At 36.1% G+C, this 11,054-nt stretch overlaps 1 protein-coding gene across 2 annotated transcripts in view; it reads right to left on the bottom strand.

The window, feature by feature from the left end:
* Window positions 1-11,054, bottom strand: part of LOC118186179 (regulator of G protein signaling 2-like) — a 325,142-nt gene that overhangs the window by 112,444 nt on the left and 201,644 nt on the right. The window lies entirely within an intron of this gene.

Below are 11,054 nucleotides of genomic sequence, written 5' to 3'. Positions count from 1 at the left end.
ACAACAACCTAATAATAGATGTCTCAAAGCATAGCTTTGTTGAATGAATCATTTGGAGCAATGCTTGTAAGATTTAATACAGTTCTATTACATAATTTTCGAAAGCATAATTAGATTTCTACGTAATTCAGCGATACAGCAGATTATAAGCAGATTCGTTTCTAATGGTAAGTTACAATATTTGAGTAAGATAAAAGATAATCATTAAAATCCAAAAGTTTTCAGATTTTATATTTCACCCAAAGGGCAGTTTATATATTTATTAAATATCATGTTTTTCGAACTTAAAGCATAAAATTCAATTCAACTGAAATATAACAAAATAATTTTAAAAAGCATATCTTTAGAATTTCTGATACACAGTCTCGCGCGCTGGAGATAAAAATGTTTTTTCCCCCTCTCCGTACAGTATTGCCATTGGCCACTTGGAAATCGTTGAGTTTTTTTAATCAAAAATTCGTTAAATATTTACAAAATATGAAATAGATAATTAAACAAATTCCAAGACTTCCAGATGCCCATATTCGGCTAGAGACGTACGTTATTCAAAATTTGATGCATCTAGTACCGTTGTTTTATGACAACGCCAGAAACATACATACATTTATGCAGATTCTTCATTATTTAACTTCTTTAAATGTAACACAGGGCTCTAATAGTTGGTGGCAACAATTTAAAAGTGATTCGCCGTTTATAGTGAATCGACGCAAAATTCCAAAACGGAAATTAATAGCCCTTCTGGGCAAATTTCCCCTTCGGACTAATAATAATTAAAAAAAAAAGAATTAGAAGTAATTTCGTTGTGCATAAGACGTTGTTATCCTTCAGAAGCAGTTCTTTTTAAAAACATGGCTTTTAAACGTTCCTTTTCAATAACCGGATGTTTGGTTACTCCTCCGTTCTTTTCTTTCTTTGAAATTTAAAAAAAAAAAAAAAACTCTGATGTGGACATCACGTGACTTTCTTGTACAGCCTATTAAATTATACACATTTTTTTGCTGCACTTCATTTAAATTGACTTCCTCGCATTTCATTCGAGATATACTTCTCTTCGATCAATTCAGTTGGTTCTCACTTCGCGGCGAGGCAAAAACACATAAAAGCTCAAAAAAACCTCCATTACAAATTGTTAAATACAGAAAAACCTAAGTCGCACTTAGAAGCGGTGTAACACCAGAGTGCCTGGGTCAAGGACCCTACCCCTTGTCGAATACGTAGGTTGTTGTCATGAGTAACTAACATATGATTTTTTTTTGATAAATTATGATAATAATTTTGAGTAATGGGATAATAAGATATTCTGGCAGAAATAAAGTGTGCGCCGAGTTCCAATAAAGATCTGAAAATGTCATCTGGAAGAGTTGAGAAAAAGGAAAAGAGCTGGCTTTAACCTGAGTCTAGAGATACATAGTACATACAATACAGATAGTATGGGTCAACTGGTGCATTTAAAACATAGCATAAGTCATAAAGTAAGTCAAATTAATCAATATGAGTACTAAGTATGGCTATAGGCCGTTTACAATTATTAGGGTCATTTACATCATAATCGTAGACCCTTATAACAGGGTTGTTGATACTTGTGAGGTTAGCATAACAATTCCGGGCAAGCCGGCAATAAATATATTTCAGTTCTTCAATGCCAAATTCATCGTGGCGTTTTTGATTTCGAACGTATCAGGGGGAGTTGGTGATCTGTCTTAGGACACAAGTTTATATGCCTGCTGTAACGTTTTCCTGTATGATTTGCATGAATATGCCCGAAACGGCAGGCATAACTTAGTATGGGACGCAATGCACTGTTTTGAGAAATTACACCAAATTCAGTTAAACACAGTTAAAAAGAACAATTTTTCAATTAAAATTAGATTTTGTTCCCCAAAATAAGTAATTCGGCCAACGAACAGAAAGATTTCTAAGAGTTTCAAATACAAACAAATGGCGGCCTCGCTAGGCTTAACAGGCGCCATTTTTCAGTTTTGGATAATTCTACGACTATTGCATGCAGCTCAATTAAAAACATGAAAACCTTAACCGGAACATAAGAACAATATGATTCAGTCACTTTAATTATAAAGTTCTAGTTAATTAACGTGTCCCTGGCTACTAAACCCTTATTAAAGTGCTTAGGGACAATTCGCTGGTCTTCTTGCAACTGTAAAATGTAAGTCCAAAGAAAGGTTAAAATTCCTTCTTATTCACTTAAAGAAATATTACAAACGGCGTCTCTGGGCCTTGGAGGAAGGTCTTCAGCTGGGTTTAAGATAGTAAATAAGGAACTAAACTAAATCTAACGAGCTAAACTTTAGCCGAAGCTGTACACACACACACAAAAACAAAACAAAAAAAAAAAAAAAAACGAGTTGGCCCGTAATTAAACTTTACCGGCAAATTGCGGCCTTAATGCAGTAAGATAGGCTTGAAGCAACGACGTGACCCGAAGGCAGAACACAGAACACGCTTTACTGATAACTTCTGAGCGCTTCTACGGAAGTGACCGAACTTCCCATTAAATACTGTTTCTACTTCATTTACTTAAAACGCGATACTTAAATCTCATTCTGGCAGGGAGTTGCATATCGAAAATAAGAATTTCAAAATTAAAAAAAAAAAAAAGAAAGAAAGAAAGAAAAAAAGAAAAAAAGAAAAAGAAAAGAAAATCTGAAAGGTTTCAGGTTTTAAATTACTTCCAAAAGGGATTTTTTTTTTTTAAAAACGTTCTGTAATGTTAATGTAATGTATGTAGTTGTAATGTATGGGCGAAAAGAAATATATTTTGTGTGTTACTTTTATTTATTAAATATCATGTTCTTGACGCTTAAACCATCAAATTCAGTTCAAGCGCAATATCGCAAAATAATTTTAATATGAGCGTATCTTTAGAATTTTCGATACACTGTCTCCCGCGCTGGAGATAATAATTTTTGTTTACAACATTGCCATGGCTCGCTTTGAAATCCTTGAGTTTGTTAATCAAAAACTCGCTAAAGTTTTACAAAATATGAAATCGATAATAAAACAAATTTCAAATTTGGGTTTCCAGATGCCTATATTCGCAGTAGGATTAGGTCATTCAAAATTGGATGGCCCTAGGTAACGTTGATTCATCACAATGAGAGGAACATACATACATTTAAGCAGATTCCTCATTATTTAATTTCTTCAAATATAATACAGGAGGATAATATTTGGTGGCAACAGTTTAAAAAGTGAAACGGACATTCAGAGTAATTCGATGCAAAATCGCAAAACGAAAACAATAGTCTCTCAGGGACAAAGCCCCTTTTGACTAAAAATAACTATTAGAAAATTAAATAATACCTACTAGTTTTAGGGCAAAAAGTGCACAATTTACTAACATAAAATAACAAAAATACTGGGCTTACCGAGCTGGCTGACAGGTCGGAATATATTACTCAATAATCCTTTAGAAAAATAATAATTGGTGCGACGGAGAGCAACAAAAACGAGAGGTATACAACTACCTGTTATAAGCAGTCCCGCATACAAAATTTCAACGTTTTACGGCTAATCGTTTTGCAGTTATGCCAGATACATATATATGTACGTACGTACAGATGTCACGAAAACGATTCCTTCTGAATCAATTTAAATCCATTTTATAATCCGTTTTAGGAAAAATAGTCCTTTACTCTGTCGTGTAGGTGTCACTTAATTTTAAATTTACATCCTGGCGAGGAAATGAGGGAAAGTTGAGGAGTTCAGGAAAGATAAAAATTTGAATAATAGGTTAATTGAACTAAGGAAAAGTCTACAAATGTGGTAAAATTCTTCTACAGAGTCTTACGTAAACATTCAATTAAAATTACCAAACATTAAAATGACCTAAACATTCGAAAGGTGTAAAACTCAAAAACAGTTGCCAAACGCAGAGGTGCTTGGAGAAGATTTCTAGAGAAAGCCAGGGCCCTCTCTGGCTATTGAGACAATGAAGAAGGAGTATTTAAGTCGAAGTTCTTGGTCTGTAAGAAACGGCATGTTTCTGTCTCGCAAGTCCCCCTTCCGCGGGGTTGACTCAGGAGAACTCCTGGAAAGTACTGGCTAGGATCTGTACTTAGGCAGTCTCAATCACGGGGGCAAATAATTCGTCTTCATAGGACTACAGCCTCCCTTTATTCGGGGGTTGGTTCGGACTTGGTAGAGACCATGCTGGAACTGTAGTGCCCATTCCCCCGACTGTTGTAGGGCTAGATTGTAGGTTTAACGGCCGAGTCCTCGGGTGTTTGACCCCCTCAATTCTTGTGACGGGGACTGACAGGGCGGACAGAGCACCAGGCTGAATTTCATTGCCGATGGAGTGGTGCCCGGAGGCAAAGATGTCAAGCGTTTTATATTTTTCTCACCATATTTTGCTAGCGTTACAAGCTCTGTCCCATGCTTTGTACAAAGCCAGACTGGGACTGCAGAGTTTGCGCCCCCTTGGACGAGGTCTCTGGACCTTAGATATCATAACCTCGAGGGGCAGTTCCCTTTGAGGATCCAGGACGGATATCTAAAGAGGTTATCGCATATGGCGGCAGTTCCTGCTAGACGGGACTTTTCTAAGAAACGAGATTCTGGTAGCACTGACTTAAACGGGAGGATTCCTGGAAAAAAGAGCCCCGCTGGAAGCGAAGTCCCGTTTAGCTACGGAAACGATGTAACGGCTACGGGGGAGTTTTTCAAACTGCACCGAAAATGTCTCGGCTGGAACTCTGTACCGGGTAAAGGTCAACCAATCAGACGAAAGTTCTGTTTCTGAAGAATCACGTGATCCCAATCTGAGCGATAATCGATTACCGTTTGGCGTTCAAGTCTTTGTAGTTAGTGAAAATGGTAACCTAGCTGCGTAGGTTTCGCTGGAAATATGCGGGTTCTGAGACTTGTCCCTTTCGACGTCAAGTCCCGCGTAGCCGAAACATAATGTGTTTGGGACCTTAGTCTAGCGTTCTGTCTCTCAAGGCCACGTAACTAGGTTTCGCTAGTTATGATTAGATTGGAATTCTTCGGCGTTGCGTTATAGCTGCCGACATTTAAATTTTTACGCCGGTGAAAAGTTTTGAGCCAACTCTACGTGTAGAGACATTTGGTTATTTGGAAGCAGGAGACTTGACAAATTTAATTTAATTTTTTGAACTGACTGTTACTTGAAGTTACCTCTTCACAAGCGGCAGCTGAGCCTGTCAAGGACGACAAGTGCGTTTTATGCTCAAGTTCTGATTTAATAAAAAGGTTTGTTTAAAACCTTTTCGAGCTTGTGTGATTACTTCAGACCAGCGATAATTCCCTCTACGTCTGTCTGCATTTGATATTAGTTTACGCTACCAAACAGAACCAAACTCTATATTATTACAAATACTAGTTATTTAATGTTTACGTCCGTACCATGTAATAAGAACACATACCATTCATTTTAGTTAATTCCATTAAAATAAATTTTGATTGAGTTGTTTTCCTATTTTAATACTCTAACTTTCTCAATTCACGAAAATAATTCAATTCATGGGCCCCATCGATCATTTAATATCATGGATATGTAAAGTGACATCTGTCAGAACTAATTTGTTAAATAGTTCAGGCATATCATTAAACACAAAAACACTGCACCACAGAATGTCCTTGCTTATTTTCTTCCGCAATCGGCATGCTTGTGAAGCCCTCGAAAGTTGACCTACATTCTTCAAGGTTTCTCAGAATTTCTGCCATCTTGCTGTTGCAACTGGACTTTCTGTTGTAAGTTTTTTGTAATATGTGATGTAATATATAAAAACTGTAAAATTAAATTTACGGCAGAAAGAAAGGTAACTAAATTAATTAAAACTATTTATAATACTTCCCCGATCTTTCCTTAGTATATCGGAAGTTTAATTTTGGAACTTTAAGTTCTTACTTTAACTCTTGAAAACTTGCAAAACTTGACTTTGAAATATTACTTTATAAAAAACGCAAAATCTTTAACCAAACTATGGTTTTATTATTGAAACAATCCTGAGATACGAAACGTAACACAAGAAGGTTAACAAGAACAGAATCTTAGGTGAAGTTAGACAACTCTCAATATTACCATACAGCTTCTCTTTGACTAAGGATTCTCAATCGTTCTCGCCCCTTTCTTCACAGATAGAAGTTTATACCTCCCCCCTTTCCAAAACTTGAAAAATACATATACATTTATTTAGATTTGGGTTATTTTTAACGAGTTTTATTAATTAAACAACAAAAAGTATAGATAATGTTCATAAATAATAAACTTTGAATGAAAGTAGATTTTTATATTTAGAAACAAAAACTAAACGCTGAAAAGCATGTAAAATGTTGACCGTATTCCTGCCCTGAAACTGAAATTTCCACCTAGGAATATTCCTCTCTGATTGTCTCTCAAGGGGCCCCCGCGTGGTTGACTCAGGAGACCTGGGAAGTACTGGCTAGGATCTGTACTTAGGCAGTCTCAACCACAGGGGCAAATAATTTGTCTTCACAGGACTAGAGCCTCTGTTTATTCGAGGGTAGGTTCGGACCTGGCAGAGATCATACTGGAACTACAGTGTCCGTTCCCTCGGCTGTTTTAGGTCTAGATTGTAGATTTAACGGCGGAGTCCTCGGGGGTTCGACCCCCTCAGTTCTAGTGACGGGGACTGACAGCGTGGACAGAGCACTAAGCTGAATTTCATTGCCGATGGAATGGTGCCCGGAGGCAAAGATGTCAAGCGTTTTAGATGTATTCTACTCGTTAGTTGGGGAATAGGACCACTGACATGTACAGCCTCTGTCCAGAAAGTTCGGTGAATGTGTTTATAGTTACAATGGATTGATGTCTTACATAAAGCGCTGTTACTGTCCTTCGAAGTAATACCTGTTGATGGTAATGTATATCTGGGAAAGGCTGTACAAGTCCTGGAAACTCAGTCGTCTTTAGAGATGTCCTTCAATTGGGTCATAGTAGTCACGTTGGATGTCCGAAAACTTCTGGCCCTTCAGAACTGATTTCAGTTTGGAGAACGCGAAAAAGTTCAGAGAAGACAAGTCTGGGGAGTAGAGTGGGTCACCCAGGGACACAATTACCCAGTTGGTCAGGAACGGATATACCAGAAAGGCAGTTTGTGGCCGGGCATTGCCGTAGAGCAGGGTGCAGCTGCATTTGTTGGCGTACTGGAGGTATACCCGCTTGATGCGATGCAGCAGACATTTCAGTATTTTCAAGTCCGGCGCTACATTTGCCTGTTGCACACTCTTACGATCGTGAGCACTATGCTGTCATTCACCGAACTTTCTGGACAGATGTTGTAGATTCCTCGTAAAGTCCATTCAGTCTCTATGTGATAAGTGTCTCTCTGTGATAAGGCCAGACGCTTGTAGGATCCACTCGACTGCTTTAGACTTGATCCCAGTTGTTGTATCTACTCAAATACTTGATTTAATTTCTCCTCTTTAATAGAATCCACAACGCTACTGGACGTGGGCTGTCTTAGAGAATCCACTCGACTACTGAACTGGACGGATTTCTTCTAGGAAGGCACATTTTCTCTGGCGGTACTGGCAACGGACCTACATCGTTCTACGCAGCTTTGCTTCAATTTATATTGCGCTGCTATAGCGGATATTTCAAGCTTACTCATGGTTAGCGGTTATCGCAACTTGAACTATATGCTAATTTCTGACACCGGATATACCGTCGGATTCTGATATTACAGGGGTGTCGCTTTAAAACCTATCATTCCTTCCACCCGGGATTATGCGTAACAACAAAACAAATAAAATTAAGCTCAAAGAACTTTAAAAATGTAACTAAATTGAGCAGGAAAACGAGGAGAAGAAGCAAGCAGTAAGAAAAAGAAAAAGCGCCACTTTCAAATTAAAAGTCATTGAAAGCTGAGAATACATGAAGGCATTGAGCTGAAATTTAAAATATAAACTGAAGTGAAACCATACAATTCCTCGCGATAAAATTTCTTACTTTTAGAGAAAAACACAAAAAAGTGAAAATTTTTAAATGAGTTTCAAAAATTCCATACGTAATGGAATTTTAATCCACTTATTCATTCATGCATACAACCGATCCTGCGTATTTAATTTTTGTGTATTATGAATTATAATTTGCAGTTTCCTATTTTGTTTATTATTTATCTCCTACATAGTTTGTTGAGCGAAATGCCTAAAAATAATTTCTAAAGATTGTATTAAATATATGAGTAACTTTTTATTCCATTCAAATATGTGATTTCTACAGTGGAAAATTACTGTCTCATTACAACGCGGATAGCATTATTCTGGTTAAGGTTTCACTCACCCCTCTGTGTAGTAACGAGGCGGCACTAAATTAATTTAAATATAGTAAGTATTCAGTAAATACACACTTATAAAACATTGATTTTTGTAAAACGTAAACTCTCTGTAGGAAACTTGTTATCGAATTAAAAAAAGAGATCCTTAATTACTCAGGGAAAACAATCTGAAGCTTTCAGATGTATTACGACCAAAGGGGCGTTTTCTTTTTTCGACATTTTACGTGTTACTTTTTTTTTTATTAAATATCATGTTCTTCGCACTTAAACCGTAAAATTCAGTTCAACAGCAATATCTCAAAATAATTTAAAATGAGTATATCTTTAGAGTTTTTAATACACAGTCTCGCGCGGCGGAGATAATTTTTTTTTTTTTTTCCCGCACAGTGCCGTCATTGCTCGCTCTGAAATCGTTGAGTTTCTCATTCAAAAACTCATAAATGCTTTACAAAATATGAAATAAATAATAAAACAAATCTAAATTCCAAACATGGGCTTCCAGATGCCCATATTCGGGTGGAGACGTACGTTATTCAAAATTGTACGTCTCTAAGTACAATTGTTTTTTCCCAGTTCGAAAAATACACATACATTTATGCAGATTCTTCATTGTTTAATTTCTTTAAATATAATGCAGAGCTTTAATATTTGGTGGCAACAGTTTGAAAAGTGAAACGTCGTTTATAGTGAACCAATGCGAAGTACCAAAACGAAATTAATAGCCCTTTGGTGTAAAAAAAAAAGACATCCATTAATAATAGACATTAAAGAAAAATAATAAACATTTTTTAATGTTTTAATTTGATTTTTTATTAAAAAAAATCTGTCCTTATTATTGTCCACAACGAAGAGTTTTTTAAGATTTCGCCTTTCTACAGAAAAATTTCTAACTCTGTAGGCGAAACAACTTTGTTCTGCGAGTTTTCGAACACTTTACATTAAACTATGAAAGTATACTTTATTATGGACATCAGAAAGCTAAAGCGTCACTGCGAAATTCATGTTAGCAAAGTCTAGCTTTATTAGTTAATGAATATTCCAAAATCTATCGCATGAAGTGGTATTTTATTATTCATGCCCAGTATGTTAATAGGATTACAACTACTTTCGCATTAAACACGTCAGCCTAATGCTCAAATTGAATTTTCTTCTTTTGATAAGAAAAAGAAACCACTCTTTTCTCAAAAATGTACTTAGGGGAAAAACTCTGATAGCCTTTCCTCAAATAACTTTCTATTCTTAGAACCTACAAGCCATTAAACATATTCACCCATCCATAATCTGTCGGGAATACCTAACTGAGAAACAGAAGAATCAATTACTTTAATAAAGCAAACTTTTTTAAATCAAGCCTGTCGTTTTTGAATAACTAGCTACTTAATTTACTTATTTACAAGTGGGCATGCCATTATCAGATTAATTTATAATATATATATATATATATAAAGAAAGAATTTTTATGTATAAATTATGAGCCCTGTAAGTTGAAAGAACTGTCAAGGGTCTCAGTTTTAAACAGCCGTTAATTTTAAGGCCGAAAATTTTGTAAAGATGCTTAGGTCATTCCACTTACGTTTACATTTGGTATATATTATTGATTCTTGGATCGTGTAATTAATATTTAAAGGCGTAATGCGCGGTTTCGTTATACACACAATGTATCTTCCTAAAGATGTACAGTTATCTCATAGAGATTATTGCCTTCGTTAGTATAAAACTTTGATCATATTATTAATAGAGAAATAGTTAAAACGTAAAGATAAAATTAAATAATCTCTACGTAATCGTAGTGCTTTTAAATTCTCAGAGAAATACGCAATGCACAGTTTTGATGTTAGAAATTTCCCAAGCATACATTTTCAATATTTTGGGCTGTTTATTTTACGCTACTTTGCCATTTAATAACATTGGAAAGTCTACCTATTATTAAACAAGGCACAAGATCTTTAAGTGATCTTCCACACGGCATAAAAGGTAGTTAATTTCAAAAACGGTGCCGTTCAGTATGATATAAAAAAACTTTAATTTATCTTTGAAATTATAAGTGATTAACAAATTAAGCGATTGAAAAGCAATGAATCACTTCCGAAACTTAAATCTTTGCTTTATTGTCCGACCGGGATGATGGCTAGTGATTCTGACTGCCGTACCGAAGGGCCCTGGCTCGAATCCTGTAGAAGACATGGATGTTTGTAAATGTACGGTATATCTGCGGCATGGGGATACTCTAAACATGCAGCGAGTCGAAAGTCTTCTCGAGAAGTTGATGGTAGGGAAAGAGGCGTGGGATACCCTAGGACCCGTCCACCCGAGGTGCTCTCCATCCAAATTGGGGGCGGAACTCAAAAATGTCGTAATGTTACTTGTATGGTGCTCAAGGCTGTTGCCAACGACAGGCGAAATCTTGCGCTCCTTGCCATGATGAATTTCGTAGGCATTTCCTGATGTTGCTGTCAGGCAAGTGAGATAGGTCACAACAACAATCTTTATTTTATTTGTTGACCAATTATTTCAGCCCATTCATATAATAAAAATATATTTAATTTATAATATATCGAACTGATAATTAGGAACATTTGCAGCATAACTGTAATAAATAAAAGTTTTTAACGCCGTATATTATTTGCCGCGGTACAGAATTATTTGGTTTTTTTATTGAATATTAAAATAAAAATCGTATAATTTAGAAAACATGAACGCCTGTTAAGCTCTACACTTTAGTGCACTACAATCAGCCCTTTTGACAACTACACCCGAATATGCTTTCAGCTG

Source organism: Stegodyphus dumicola, chromosome 9 (assembly GCF_044657685.1).
Source record: "Stegodyphus dumicola isolate Sdum_Otavi_A_Nest chromosome 9, ASM4465768v1".
Classification (NCBI taxonomy): domain Eukaryota; kingdom Metazoa; phylum Arthropoda; class Arachnida; order Araneae; family Eresidae; genus Stegodyphus; species Stegodyphus dumicola.
The sequence above is the reverse complement of the archived record's forward strand: the minus strand, read 5'-3'. Positions and strand labels throughout refer to the sequence as shown.